The following is a 15915-nucleotide window of genomic DNA, read 5'->3' on the forward strand; positions in this document are numbered from 1 at the left end:
GATTTTTTATTTTTAATTCAATTTTCATTCTTCCATTTCTTTCATGTTATTGGTCTGAGAAGATTTCTAAATTCTTAGATTAAAAATTCATGATTCAATCTTGGTAACTTGTGTGTTTTTAGGAATTACCTGTTTTTTTCTAAGCTATTTGATTTGTTAGTGTATAATTGCTTACTGTAATCTGTTATCAGACCATGTATTTCTGTGGTTATCTCTTATATTATTTTCTCTTTCTCAGATTTTGGCATTTGAGTCTTCTCTCTTTGTTTTAGTGAATGTCGTTAAAGCATTATCAGTTATATATATTTTTTAAACTCGCCATTATTTTCAATGTTATATTATTGTTTATTCTGGTCTCTATTTTATTTATCCTGATTTTCTTTGTTATTTCATTCCTATACTAAATTTCAGTCAAGTTTCTTCTTTTTCTAGTTCCTTGTGGTGTAATGTATGTTGTTTATTTGAACTTTTTTTCTTAATATAAGCATTTGTAGCATAACTTTCACTGCTTTTGCTTCATCTCCCCTAAAGGAGTACATTATTGCGATGAGCATTGACTGATGTACAGAATTATCACCACTTTTTAAAAGATTTATTTTAAAGAAAGAGGGTGGGGCAAAAGGGGAGTCAGGGGGAGTAGGGGCAAAAGGAGAGGGAGAAGGAGAAAAGCAGATTCTCTGCTAAGCATGAAGCACAGATGTGGGGTTCCATCTCATGATCCTGAGATCATGACCTGAACTGAAATCACAAGTCAGATGCTTAACCAACTGAGCCACCCAGGTGCCCCTGTATAGAACTATTAAATCATAATATTGCATCTGAAACTAATGTAACACTGTATGTTTATTAGAATTTAATAAAATAAATAATAGAAAAGGAAAACTGAACATTAAAAAAAATTAAAGAATATATTTTAAAAGTAACTTATGAATTAAAGGAGAGAAAACTGAAGTGTCTGGATGGCTTAATTAGTTAAGCACCTGCCTTCGGCCCAGGTCATGATCCCAGGGTCCTGGGATTGAGCTCCACACCTGGCTCTCTGCTCAGCAGGGAGTCTGCTTCTCCCTCTTCCTGCCACTCTGCCTACTTGTGTTCTCTGTCAAATAAATAAATAATATCTTTTAAAAAAATAAAGTAGAGGAAATCATAATGGAAACTGTAAGCTATTTATAATCAACAACAAAAATGTAAAATACAACATACCAAAACTTGAGAATCTAACTTAGTCTCAGATGAACATTTATAACCTCAAACAAACTTTGAATATGCTTATTTTAAAAAACAGTGAAGGAGTGCCTGAATGGCACAGTTGGTTAAGCGTCAGACTCTTGGTTTTGGCTCAGATTGTGATCTCAGGGTTGTGAGATGGGAGTCCCATGGTAGGGCTCTGCACTCAGTGTGGAGTCTACTTGAGTTTCTCTCTCCATCTCCTTCGGCCCCTCCCCCACATGCTCACACTCACTCTAAAATAAATAAATAAATCTTTAAAAAATAAAGTCAAGGGATCCCTGGGTGGCGCAGCGGTTTGGCGCCTGCCTTTGGCTCAGGGCGCGATCCTGGAGACCCGGGATCGAATCCCACGTCGGGCTCCCGGTGCATGGGGCCTGCTTCTCCCTCTGCCTGTGTCTCTGCCTCTCTCTCTCTCTCTCTCTCTGTGACTATCATAAATAAATTAAAATAAATAAATAAATAAAGTCAAGACAAAATAAGTTAAGCCTAAAGTAAACTGAAGAAAAAAGATAAAGGCAAATATTAGTGAACTTTAAAAGACAGAGATAAAAAAAAGAGATAACTAACAACATAAAAATCAGGTTCTTTGAAATTAGAAATAAATGTCCAGCAAAATAAATAAGACATAAACACATAGTAAAAGGAATCAAAATAGGAGAGCATAACTATAGACAGCTATTTAAAAAATCATCAAATACTATATGTATGCCAATACATTTGAATACTTAGGTAAAGGGGATACTTTTCTTAAAAAACAACTTAACAAAAATGATGTCAAAAGAAGTATCAAATAGGGGATCCCTGGGTGGCGCAGCGGTTTGGCGCCTGCCTTTGGCCCAGGGCGTGATCCTGGAGACCCGGGATCGAATCCCACATCAGGCTCCCAGTGCATGGAGCCTGCTTCTCCCTCTGCCTGTGTCTCTGCCTCTCTCTCTCTCTCTCTCTGTGACTATCATAAATAAAAAAAAAAAAAAAAAAAAAAAAAAAAAGAAGTATCAAATAAATCAACAGTTAATGAAGAACTTGCTCTTCATTTCACTAGAGAGTAATCATTCTGTGTAATGGTGAAAGTCTGAAATGAAAACATTAAATTGAGGGACAAGAGAGGGTTATCTTTACCACTGCTCTTATTCAACATTATAATGAAAGTTCCAGCCTGGGAAATAACGATATCAAATAAAATCAAAGATATAGAAATAGTAAAGGAAAAGATAAAACAAAACTTTCAATATTTGCATTTGTTCACTGTCTAAAGTATCCATGACATCTATATGCTATGAGACAAATGACTGTTAAATCTAAGTATTAACCAATTAAAAATGTAACATGAGAAAATAAAACACAACAATAGCTGGTAGGATGTGAAGAACTTAAAAAAGTACATATTTTTCTATATGTAAATTTTCTGTGCATGAAATCACAAACTATTACTTAAGAGCACTAAAGAATAACTTCAAAATGGGAGAGATAGAACATGGTCTTAGAATCCATGATGCCATTCACATAAGTCTTAAAAGCATAGGAAGCAATGGTAGTGGTTGCTTTGGAATATATACATACACAGTACAAGTGTCCATAAAAGTAGAAGTTAGTGGTATGGAAGGTGGGAAAGGGGAAAGGATTGATGTATGTGATTTGGAATGGGTGACACAGTTATCTCTAGCAATTTTGTATTTGTTTCTTAATCTGTTTGGTGAGTATATGGATAGATATTACCATTCTCATTAAATACTATGAGTCCTATTTCCTTTTATGAATCTTATGTTCTCCAAGCTACTATTATTATTTCATTATTTTATAATTCAAAAATAATCATGGGAACCATATGTTCCTTCTACAGGCTTTAAAATTACAAGCAAAAATGTTAGTTATAAAAATTTTAAAAGTCAACAGGCTGACATGCTGTATATATTAAACTTATTCTTGCAATTAAGGGGGGGAAAGAAGAGAGTGAAAGAGACAAATAAGAACAGACTATTTAAAAAAAAAGACTATTTGAGAGAGAGAGAGAGAGAGAGAGTGATGAGTGATAGGGAGAGAGAGAGAGAAAGAGAGAAGCAGACTCCCTGCTGAGCAGGGAGCACTATGCAGGGATTGATCCCAGGACCTAGAGATCATGACCTGAGCTGAAGGCAGATGGTTAACTGACTGAGCCACCCCAAGAAACAGACTTTTTTTTTTAAAGATTGTATTTATTTATTCATGAGAGAGAGATACACACACACAGAGGCAGAAACACAGGCAGAGGGAGAAGCAGGCTCCATGCAGGGAGCCAGATGTGGGACTCAATACCAGGTCTCGAGGATCAAGCCCTGGGCTGAAGGCGGCACTAAACCGCTGAGCCACCTGGGCTGCCCATGACTCTGGTGTCTTAAGGAGCTCCATACTATGCTCTTCTTAAGATAAGACCAACAAACAAAAGGAGTAAATCCTCAAGTTTTACTGACATGAAAGGTACTTTATATCCAGATATTTTCCTTCTTAAACCATGCCATGTGCATGTGCAGGTAACTGAATTCTGCTGGTCATTGGGGAAAGAAAGAGAGGGAAAGAAAAAGGAAGAAATTTACTAAAATAAACTTCTTTAGTTGTAAGCGTATATCTATGCATAAAGGTATACATACCCTTTCAGAGGAAAAGGAGTTCATTGTTTATTCTGTAATCTTTTCTTTTAAGACTGAGATGTCAGTGCTCAAACAAGGTATTAGAGAAACTGTATTGGACAGAAAAATACTTAAGGTAAGAAATGGTGTATGTTAGTTATCCAAACCTAGGTATTAAAAGAATAGTGCAAGGGAACCACAAGGGAAGGAGGAGAAACTGAATGGGGCAAAATAAGAGAGGAAGACAAACCATGAGAAACTCTCAAATCTGGGAAACAAACTGAAGGTTGCTGACGGGGAGGTGGGTGGGAGGATGGAGTAACTGGGTGATGGACATTAAAGAGGGCACGTGATGTGATGTGCGCTGAGTGTTTTATAATACACTGGCAAATTTAATTTAAATTTAAAAAAAAATGAAAAGAAAAGGTTTGAATTCCAGAGTTCTCTAGTTCACTAATCTTTGCTTTTCAGTCTGTGATTATCTTACTAACCTAAATAAGTTTTAGAAATAATAATACTTGGAAATCTTCTGAGATATTTTAGAAAACATATTCTTTTTTTTTTTTTTTAATTTTTATTTTTTTATTTTTTAGAAAACATATTCTAAATAAATTTTACCCTTATTAGTAAACTTGGGTTATTTACAATTATCTTCAGGAAGATATTAAAATTACTTCTGCCTATATTTGCTAAATCTTGGAAATAATTTTATCATAATTAATTTTATAATTACATTCTATTTTTTTTAAAGATTTTATTTATTTATTCATGAGAGACATACACACACAGAGAGAGGCACAGACACAGGCAGAGGGAGAAGCAGGCTCCATGCAAGGAACCTGACATGGGACACAATCCCGGTAATTTTATAATTAAACTTTAATTAGTTATACTGGTATTTGATATGCAAAATGAAAAAAACATAATCCCCATCAATTTCAGTGAGATGTATTAGATTCTGTGCTTGTTATACATTTAACAAAATATCAACAAATTATTTCTGAGCTTTTTTTAAAACTTCATATCATGAAAAACTATAAATTAGTCATTAATTCTTTTTTTTAAGATTTTATTATTTTTTTTTAGTAATCTTTATATCCAACATGGGGATTAAACTTACAACCCCGAGATCAAGGGTTGCATGCTCTACTGATGGAGCCAGTCAGGTGCCCCAGTCATTACTTATTCTTGAGTTGTGCTATGTATTTGTCTTTTTTTTTTTTAAAGATTGATTGATTGATTTATGTTGGACAGAGAGAGAGAGAGAGGCAGAGACACAGGCAGAGGGAGAAGCAGGCTCCAGGCAGGGAGCCTGATGTGGGACTCAATCCCGGGACTCCAGGATCGCACCCTGGGTCAAAGGCAGGCACAAACTGCTGAGCCACCCAGGGATCTGCCTGTATTTGTCTTTTTTATACACAAATGATTGAACATTATTACTGTAGTCAGGAAAATTTGTTTTCCACTGGTTGAACAGCTTTCAGAAAAACAATGTGAGGCAGTAAAGTATGATGAGGGTGGTAGCAAGATTAGAAGGAATATCTGTGCTGAATTTAGCCTAACAGCTGTCATGGTAATATTACCTTTACATTCTATTTTATTTTCTCAACTGGTGCTTAAGTTCTATAACAGAAAAGTATATCTTCCACTGATTTTGTTTTGATTCTTAAATAAATCAATTTCGTAGTTTAATTTTGGTCCTGATTAGTACTTTTGGTTTTTAGATGGAATCCTGAAGCTTATTATCCTGCAAACACTTTCTATTACACACCAAGAAAAGTGAAGCCATAAAGAATCTTAGCTGCAGCAACCCAAACTAATTCTTCCCATTACTATGTTATTTTTAAAAATGTAATTATTATCTTTTGAATATTCTTATACATATATGTGGCACAAGAATTTGTGACAGTAAAAGTAAGTCTATCTTCTGCTCGTGACGGTTCCTTTTCAAGGAGCTACCACAGGGATACCTCGGTGGGTCAGCGGTTGAGTGTCTGCCTTCCGCCCAGGTCATGATCTGGAGACCCAGGATCAAGTCCCACATCAGGCTTCCTACATGGAGCCTGCTTCTCCCTTTGCCTGTGTCTCTGCCTCTCTCTCTATGTGTCTCTCATGAGTAAATAAAATAAAATCTTAAAAAAAAAGGGCGGGGGGGCTACCACAGTTACCAGTTTCTTGTGTGTAATGCCAAAGATTTCCCGACATTCCATGGCTATGTAACTGTGTAGCCACATGCACACACACACACATTTCCCTCCAACAAATGGTAGCATATTTGATTCACTGTTCTTAGCTATTTTTTCCTAATTATCTTGAACAGCCTTCTGTATCAGTAAAGAGCTGCCTCGTTCTCTTTGCTGACTTGTTGATGTAGATTTAGATTATTTCTAATATTTTGCTGTTACAAATAATGTTGTAAAGAATAATCTTATGACAACTGACAAATTTAAATTGTTTAAACTATCTATCATTAGGTTTTACATCATCTTCCTCCAAATAACAGCTTTCCTCTTAAGGTAAAAAGCCTAAATTTGTTTGGTCATATGGCTGGAATGTTAGATAGTCCAGGTTCCTAAGATACATACCTGGTTTTACACAAAGGTAAGGAGAGGTAAGAATAGATAAACACACCCATATATTTGGTGGGCTTTTACTTAATTTATATAAAGACCAATGAATAATGATGGCATCAAAAAATGTATACCACCTGTTAGAAAAATGTATTCCTATTTAGTATGGAAGGGTCAATATATTCAAGTAGCATATTTGCCCTCATTTTATTATTTCTGAGGTTTATGGAAATAATGACATAAGTGTATATTATGTTTTCATTACTGATAAAGCATCTAAGATTTATAGTTGCAGGCTCTGTTTACCAGCCTAAAAAAATTTCTTAATCCTTCCGCAGAGTTGTAAAGGGCATCAGATGAAATCACTGTTAAAAGTATACTTGTGACAAATAGGAGTATGATAGAGCTCCTTACGAATAGAAATTATTCTTCCATACTGCTATGTTATTTCCTTTACACCTTGTTTCCTCATATCAGTGTGGCAATTTCATGATGAAGACACATAAAGGATAGTGTATGTCAAACATATCACCATGTAGAAGCACTATGAGCTTCCCGCTCCTTCCCCAGGCTTCTCACCATTCCACGTGTAACTCTCTACTTGGTGTTTCTCATCTCCATGAATGTAGTCATTATTCACTGAGTTGCTCAATCTAAAAATTTCAGAATCACTCTAGACTCCTCCTTTTCCACTAATGTCTATATCCGATTAAGCCACAAAGCCCTGGTGATCCTGTTTCCAAATATTTCTCCTATAAATATTTCCCCTGTAATTGACTGTACAGTTTCATCTACATTACCTTTGATGTACTATTTTATTGCTTCTTCTAAATTGCTGTCGCAGTTTTATAGACTATTTGATTCTGATACTATCCTGCTTAAAAAAAAAAAAAAAAAAAAAAACCTATCCACTGACAGCAGGCAACCACCAGAGTCCAACCTTCTCAGTGAACACACTAAAGGCCTTCACTATCAGACCACATCATACAACTCTAGCTTCATTTTCATAATATGTTGAGATTATCCTTTTTTCTCCTTTTCTCTGAATCTAAATATTAATCCATCCCCAAATTCCTAAGATAAATTTTGTTAACTGTGTAATATTTTTACACATTGTTGAATTTGCTCATATTTTATTTAGAATTTTTGATTCAATATCCATAGGTAATACTGGTCTATGATTTGTTTTTTGTATTTGTCTGTAGTTTCAGCATCCAAGTTATGCTAAACTCATGAAATGTATCAAGGAGCTTTCCCTTTTTTGTATTCTTTGGAATAGTTGTGTTTTTTAAGATTAAAAAAATATATATATATTTTTATTTACAAGAGAGCACAAGAGGTAGAGCAGGTAGAGCAGCCGTTAGAGGGAGAAGCAGGCTCCCTGCTGAGCAAGGAGCCCAATGTGGGACTCAGTCCCAGGATCCTGGGATCATGACCTGAGCCACCCAGACATCTCTGGAATAGTTGTTTTAAGGTAGAAATTATTTGCTGTTTGCTGTCTGCTGGAACTTACCTCTAAAAACAACTAGGCTGGGATCCCTGGGTGGCGCAGCGGTTTGGCGCCTGCCTTTGGCCCAGGGCGCGATCCTGGAGACCCAGGATCGAATCCCATGTTGGGCTCCCTGCATGGAGCCTGCTTCTCCCTCTGCCTGTGTCTCTGTCTCTCTCTCTCTGTGTGACTATCATGAATAAATAAATAAATAAAATCTTAAAAAAAAAAACAAAAAACAACTAGGCTTTGTATCTACTACTAGGAAGATTTTAAGCTGAATCTAAATTTGTTGGCTTCAAGAACTGCTCAGAGGAAGACGGAGAAAGAGAAAGAGAGAGAGTGAGAGAGAGAGAGAGAGACACTAAGAAATAGACTCTTACTGTAAGAGAACAAACTGCTGGTTACCAGAGGGGGGATGGGCCGTGAGATGTCTGAAACAGGTGATGAAGATTAAAGAGGACACTTATCATGATGGGCACCAGGTATGGTATGGAAGTACTGGGTCACTATATTGTACACCTGAAACTGATATAACACTGTACTAACAACTATATTAGAAAATAAAAAACTTCAAAAAACCCAAAACTGCTCAGATTTGGTGAGTTACAGAGATTGTCATGAAGTTTATCTTATTTTCCTATTATTTTAAGTCTCTTTTCTAGATGTAGAGGTGTCTCCTTTGCCTTTCTCAAATATTGTTTATCTATATCTGGTCTTTTTCATAAACAATCTGTCCCCCTATCTTTCATTTCTAATTAAGTCATTAAATTCTATTTTGTAAGTCTTCTCCAAGAATGAGCTCTTATTTTCATTAACTTTCTCTATGGTTTGTTTTCTGTTTCATTAATTTCTGCTTTTATTTCTTGCCTCTCCTCCCCCTTCCCTTTCTCCTCCTCCTACTCCTTGTGTGTGAAAATGGGGAATTTGCTCTGATGTCTTTTTATTTTTTATTTTAAATTTTTTAGTAGTATTTTCACTGTTGCTCTAACTATTCTGCATTTCCCTTAAGATTTATACTTTGACTCATGATTAAAATGAGCTTTAAAATTTCCAAATGCATATATTTATTGTTATCATTGTTTTTTTAAAATTTTTATTTATTTATGATAGTCACACAGAGAGAGAGAGAGAGAGAGGCAGAGACATAGGCAGAGGGAGAAGCAGGCTCCATGCACCGGGAGCCCGATGTGGGACTCGATCCCGGGTCTCCAGGATCACGCCCCGGGCCAAAGGCAGGCGCCAAACCGCTGCGCCACCCAGGGATCCCGTTATCATTGATTTTTAACATTATTGCATTATATTCAGAGAACTTGGTCAGAATAGTTTAAACTCACAGGCATATGATGGTCTTGTTCTAAGATTTAGTATGAGATCACTTTTAATAAATGTTTCGTGTGTGCTTCTAAAGAATGCATATCGTCTAATTGTTGGGTCCAGGGCTCTATATGTATACACAGATAAAGACTGTCAATAATGTCTTTTATGTCCTTCTTAGTTTTTTCATGTTTGATCTGTTAAATTTCTCAACATGGGTATAAACTTGTGAATTTCTCTTTTTAGGCAATGTCGTTCTTAGATCCATAGAGCTTCATGTCTGTTATATCATTCAGGTGAATTACTCCATTTGCAATTATAATGAATATTTTTATGCCTAATTTGCTTTTCGGCTTTAAAGCCTGTTTTGTCCAATAATCAGAGCTCTAATGGCTTTCTTTTGGTCAGTATCTGCCTGGCATATTTTTAAAAAATCATTTAACTCTCTTTCATTCTGTATCATTTTGTTTTAGGTATGTTTCTCAAAAATATCATATTCATTCATTCAACAAATACCAGGTGCTGTGATAAATGAACAAAGCTTCTTCCCTCATGGAGCTTACATTTTAAAGAATATTAGCTAAAGTTAAAAACAGCCTAGAGGTAGATTTTGTATTTTTCCATCTGTCTTCAATAAAATTTAATTCATTAACTGTAAATAAATTAATATATTACTGATATATTTAGATTTATTCTTAATATTATTTTGGATAATATATGGTATTTTTCCTACTACCTTTTTCATAACTTTAGGTGAATGGATGAAGAAAATTTTTATTCAATGTTTTTCCTCATTATTTTGAAGTTTCACATTCTATTTCTTTTACTTTACTGCTTACCTATAATATCAGCGTATACTTGACAAGTATCACAAAGTTATCACATCTTTATTCTTCTTTCTTAATAATATGAAGACTTGGGGCAATCTGTCATTGTTATTAAATTAACGTTTTATGCTCAATGCTTATTTAGATTTGCAACATTCATTCTTCCCACCCCCCAGCACTGCTTTTGGCATATCACCTAATTTCTTCCTTACTGAAGCAGTTCATTTTTAAATGAGAGAGAGAGCATGAGTGATAAACTCACTCAGTGTTTGTTTGAAAATATTATTTCACCCATACTTGTGGATGCAGAATTTTAGATTTGCAGTTATTTTCGTTAACACTTTGAAGATACTTATCACCTCACGTTCTCATGCTTTTTTATTGATTCTATTGAATCTACTGACAAATTCTTGTATCCTTGTACATGATCTGTCCTTTTTGGTGGCTTGTAATTGGTCTCTTTGATGTTCTGCAGTTTCACTGAAAGATTTGTATAATTATATCTTTCTCAAGACTTCAAGTGCTTCTTCAGTTTGATCTTACATCAATAATAAAAATGTTTTATCCATTTTAATATTGTCTCTCCTGAATTTTTCTTTTTTTTTTTCCTGATTTTTTTTCTATCATTTTTCTTAAAACTCCTATTGGATGGATGCTGTACCTTTTTAGTCTATTTCCCATGTATCTTATTTTCTATCCCAGTTTATCTCTCTCTTCTGTATTTTGGGTAATTTTTGCAATGTTATCCTTCAAATCATTAATTTTCTTTTTAGATGTGTTAATTGGCTCACTAAAGTTTTAATTAAATGGCTAGATTTTTTGTTTCATTTCATATTATTTGGCAAATATATATGTACTTTTTTAATAGTCCTCCCAGACCCCCCTGGCCAGCCCAATGCTTACTATGTGTCAAGCACTACTGTAAGAGCTTTAGGTAACTTAACTAATTTAATCCTCATAGCAACAATATGAAGCTAGACTGTTTGTATTTGATTCTAGCTCTGTGTATTCATCCTATGAACTCTATTATATCACTTAGGCTCTCTGTACTCCAGTTTCTTCATATATAAAATTGGGATAATTGCACCTATGTCTCTGCCTCTCTCTCTCTGTCTCTCACAAATGAGTAAATAAAACCTTATTCATGAGAGACACACTGAGAAAGGCAGAGACATATGCAGAGGGAGAAGCAGGCTCCATGCAGGGAGCCTGACATGGGACTTGATCCTGGGACTTCAGGATCACGACCTGAGCCAAAGGCAGACGCTCAACTGCTGAGCCACCCAGACGTTCCCCAATAAAGTCTTAAAAAAAAAAGAAAAGAAAAAAAAAAAAAGGTAAAGGATATGAACCAATGTTTCTCCAAAGAAAACATACAAATAAGCAAAACGCACACTAATGATGTTCAGCATCATTAGTCATTAGGGAAATGTATATGAAAACCATGATGAGATAACACAATAATCAGGATAGCTATAATAAACAATAACAAGTGCTGGTGAGAATGTGGAGGAATGCTAATATAATGATAGTGGGATTGTAAAATGGTATTACTCCTTGGAAAACACTTTCAGTTCTTCAAGAGGTTAAACATAAAGTTACCATATGACCTAGCAACTCCAGTCATATGTGTATACTCAGGATAAGTGAAAATACATTTGACACAAAAAACTGTATACAAATGTTCACAGTAGATTATAGTAAAAAAGAAATAATAATTATTTAGCAACTTATGAATGGGTAAATAAAATGAGGTTTATCCATAATGAAATATTAGTCAGTCACAAAAGGTATCAAGTACTGATACAACAAACGTGGATGAAACTTGAAAATACTTTGCTAAGTAAAATAAGCCACACAAAAAGGCACATGTAGATGATTCCATTTATATGAAATGCCTAGAATAGGCAAATTCATCTACATTTCTTCCCTATGACCTTTCATTCCTATCCTTTAAATATTTTTCCTCTATTAAATTATTTCCTCAATTTTTAGGAATGCTTTTTATTAGGGACATTAGGTGTTTGTGACATAATTTCCTTTTTGTAGTCTCACATTTGTTTTAATTTTAAGAGCCCATACTCTTAACTACCACACTACACTGCATCCCTTGTTCTTTCCTTACACTGTTATCTCTTAGGTTATTTTAAAATTATTTAAAAATATTGCTCCTGAGGTGCCTGGGTGGTATAGTCAGTTAAGTGTCCGACTCTTGGTTTCACCTCAGGTTGTGATCTCATGAGTTCTGGGATTAAGCCCCAAGTTGGGCTTTGAGCTCAGCACGGAGTCTGCTTAAGACTTTCTCTCCTCCCTCTGCATGAGTGTGTGTTCTCTCTCAAATCAATCAATTTAAAAAAACAAAAATAAAAATACTGCTCTTCTATAATCTCAAGTCTTTAAAAGATGTGGTCTTTCTGTTACATCTTTCTCATGGTGGACTGATTGTGAACTCATCTTAAGGGGCACCTATTTTTTTTTTTTTCCTCTATGGGAATACTGTGAAATTTGGGATCTTACAGTGATACTGGGGTTACTTTATTTTTTAAAGATTTTATTTATTTATTCATGAGACACAGAGAAAGAGGCAGGGACATAGGCAGAGGGAGAAGCTGGCTCCATGCAGGGAGTCCGACATGGGACTCAATCCCGGGACTCCAGGATCACGCCCTGGACCGAAGGCAGATGCTCAACTGCTGAGCCACCCAGGCACCCCCTGTGATTGCTTTAAAGAGGCATATACGTCTGGGATAAATTTTTATACTAATATTTCAGGTAGAAACTTCCCACACATAAGAGTAAATTTGCACTCTGAATCTGCAGGAGGTACAGGCTTCAAATTTTTGACATCTTATAGGAGATTTTGGGTTCCTTTCCAGAGGCATGACAGAGAAAAAGCTTCTTTGTTACCTACCAGTTGTAAAAGTTTGACTGAATTAGTCTTTCTTTCCCTTATATTTCTCTGACTGTTCTGTCCTGTAGCAAAGGTTCAACTCCAACTCCTCACCTCATGTAATCCTAATGTGTCTCTCCTCCTTTCTCTATATAGGCATGGAAATCCAAGCTCCTAGTTATACCTGGGTTATAACCAATTGTAACTTCCAGGGCTGCTGCTTCATCTGTTCACCTCCACCTCTGCATTTCAATCCCCTCTTTGCTTCTGACACCTGAGACTTTCCTTTTTCTCAATGAGCTCAATCATGCATCACACATTTTGAGAGGCGGTTAAGGCTTGCTAGCATCTTTAGGTTTGGAACAAAAGCATTTCAGTGTTATCTGGAACCTCTGTCAGACTGCAATAATCTATTTAAATATATTTTCTTCCAATAGATCATGAGTTTATGAGGGCTGGGACAAAGACTCACTCACCTTTGTATCAACCCAGTTCCTAGCAAAATTGTCAGCATTTATAAGATCTTTGATATGTTTGCCAATTCAAGAGTCTATTTTTCATGGTTGATACAAAATGAAAATAAGTTAGTAGTTCCCACTTTTCTCATCCTTTAGGACTATATTTTATTATTTTTCCAGCAATGAGATTCATATTTTGAAAGCTTTTCTACTGAATTATTTTTATTAAGTAATGTACTTTTCCACTTACATTAATTAAAAATAGATACACCAAACAGAATTTCTCATGACTATGAAAAATCTAGCATTACCACAATGAGTTATCTAAGCAAAAAGGAGAGAAAATGGACATTTTTACTAACTAGCATTTTATCCCCCCAAAACCTATAGTTGCTATTACTTGTACTAGTTTCAAAAAAACCTCCAGAATCCAGGGACTCTGGTTTATAAGTATTTATGAAGTTTTTTTCTTTGATTTTCTCATACACATACAGATTCATTTAAGAAAAGGAAAACTTTTGACTACAGATATTCGTGTATTTATTTTAGTGCTCAGTGGACTTTTTAAAAAAGTTCTCATGTAATTTTCCTCTCTTAATCTCAAGAGTACTCTTAGGGAAAAAAAGTACTCTTGGGTACATCGCCATTTATGGCATTAAGCTCACAGGATATCTGTTCTTTTAATATTCTCTATTTCCTACCAAAACCCTTTCTTTTTTCTCGTGGTAGAAAGCAAAACAAGTAAATATATAAAACACAAAAAACCCCAAAACAACAACAAATACACACAAAACTGTCTATCTGCTTGTTTGCAGGAGGCTAACCTCTTCCATCTCATTACAATCATTCCTTACAATACCTTACAATCATTCCTCTTAGAGAGGCTTGCATGTGAGTCTTTGCTTCTATAACAGAGACACATAATACAGCTAGGAGAATTTTTAAATATAGTTAATAGATTTCACTAAACTGAAGATAATCCATCTTAGCTGCCAGAAAGAATATATTAATGGTCCATCCTGATTATCATATATATCTAACAGTTTCCTATATGCCATGCAGATATTAGCTTTCAATGACAGAAGCCTATACTTTCCTTTGTCCAAAAAAAAAAATATTAACATGATGATAAAGACATAACAGCATTTTTAAATTAAAGAAATTTTAATAAAAATTTTTATTCTACATAAAAAAAAGATTTTATTTATTCATGAGAGAAACACAGAGAGAGGCGGAGATATAGGCAGAGGGAGAAGCAGGCTCCCTGAGGGGAGCCCAATGCAGGACTCGATTCCAGGACCCTGGGATCACACCCTGAGACAAAGGCAGATGCTCAATCACTGAGCCACCCCGGTGTTCCTCTATTCTACTCTTAATTTTGAAAGCTGTCATGTTTTCTGGCAAGGCCTAGTGTGTAACTGCTATACACTAGAGTGATAAAGTCAGAGTCAGATCCATAAAATCATTCCTAAAACTAAGTCACAAACTTAAGTTCCAAGAAATAAAATATATTGCATGCCAACTTGCCTACACTGACCCAACCTAATAACTAAAATGATACTGTTCAAAAACAAAGTACAACTGAAATTTTATTCCTGATCACCACCTTACTTTCTAGCATATATTTCCTCATCCTTGCAAGAAGCCTAGCATAAACCTATTCCAGTATTATTATCATCAGGATAATTTCTGCCAGCTTTATCTCTTTTCAAAGAAATGGACACCCTACATTCTGGAAAGCAACCAGAACATTTAAGAGGAATCCTGTGAGAATCACTATCATACCTAAGGAAAGAAGAAAATGCAGGCAGGTGTTTTCTGTTATTCTAGAAATCAAACAAAGGCCAGGATCTGAGAACATTTACCACAGAGTTTTTGTCTATGGCTAAGGCTATCTGGATAGTTGAGTATACAATTAAAGTTTTACCAATACAGAAGGCGGCCAGGAAAAAGTGACACTAAACTTCTTTACATGTAAGATACCTTAAGAAAAAAATCTTGAATGGTATTAAATACAAGTTAAAAAAATCATTTTCTGGGGCAACCCCAGTGGCTCTGTGGTTTGGCGCCTGCCTTCGGCCCAGGGTGTAATCCTGAAGACCTGGGATCGAGTCCCACATCTGGCTCCCTGCATGGAGTCTGCTTCTCCCTCTGCCTGTGTCTCTGCCTCTCTTTCTCATGAATGAATAAATTAAAAAAATCTAAAAAAAAAAACAACTTTTTTCTCAAGGACAGTAGTACAAACCATAGGTATTGGTTACAACACACCCCCCACCAAACAATTTAGTGTTGGAAAGCAGAAAAATTTAGTATTATCCCTTCAAATAAAGCCTTTTCCTTAGTAAATACATAGAAATCAACTTAATGACTTTTATTTTTAAAAAGATTTTATTCATTCATTCATTCATTCATTCAGTCATTCATGAGAGACATAGAGAAAGAGGCAGAGGGAGAACCAGGCTCCCTGAAGGGAGCCAGATGCAGGACTCGATCCCTAGGCCCAGGGATCACAACCTGAGCCAAAGGCAGAC

General features: G+C 35.4%; 1 protein-coding gene across 18 annotated transcripts in view; it reads right to left on the minus strand.

Annotated features, from left to right (window-relative positions):
• Positions 1–15915, minus strand: part of ERC1 (ELKS/RAB6-interacting/CAST family member 1) — a 539792-nt gene that overhangs the window by 91966 nt on the left and 431911 nt on the right. The window contains exon 18 of one of the 18 annotated variants that reach the window (XR_005379704.1): positions 3855–3943. The exons of the other annotated variants lie outside the window; for them this stretch is intronic. The gene's annotated coding sequence lies outside the window, so the exon portion shown is untranslated. The remainder of the gene's footprint in view (positions 1–3854; positions 3944–15915) is intronic. 18 annotated transcript variants of the gene reach the window in all.

Source organism: Canis lupus, chromosome 27 (assembly GCF_011100685.1).
Source record: "Canis lupus familiaris isolate Mischka breed German Shepherd chromosome 27, alternate assembly UU_Cfam_GSD_1.0, whole genome shotgun sequence".
Classification (NCBI taxonomy): domain Eukaryota; kingdom Metazoa; phylum Chordata; class Mammalia; order Carnivora; family Canidae; genus Canis; species Canis lupus.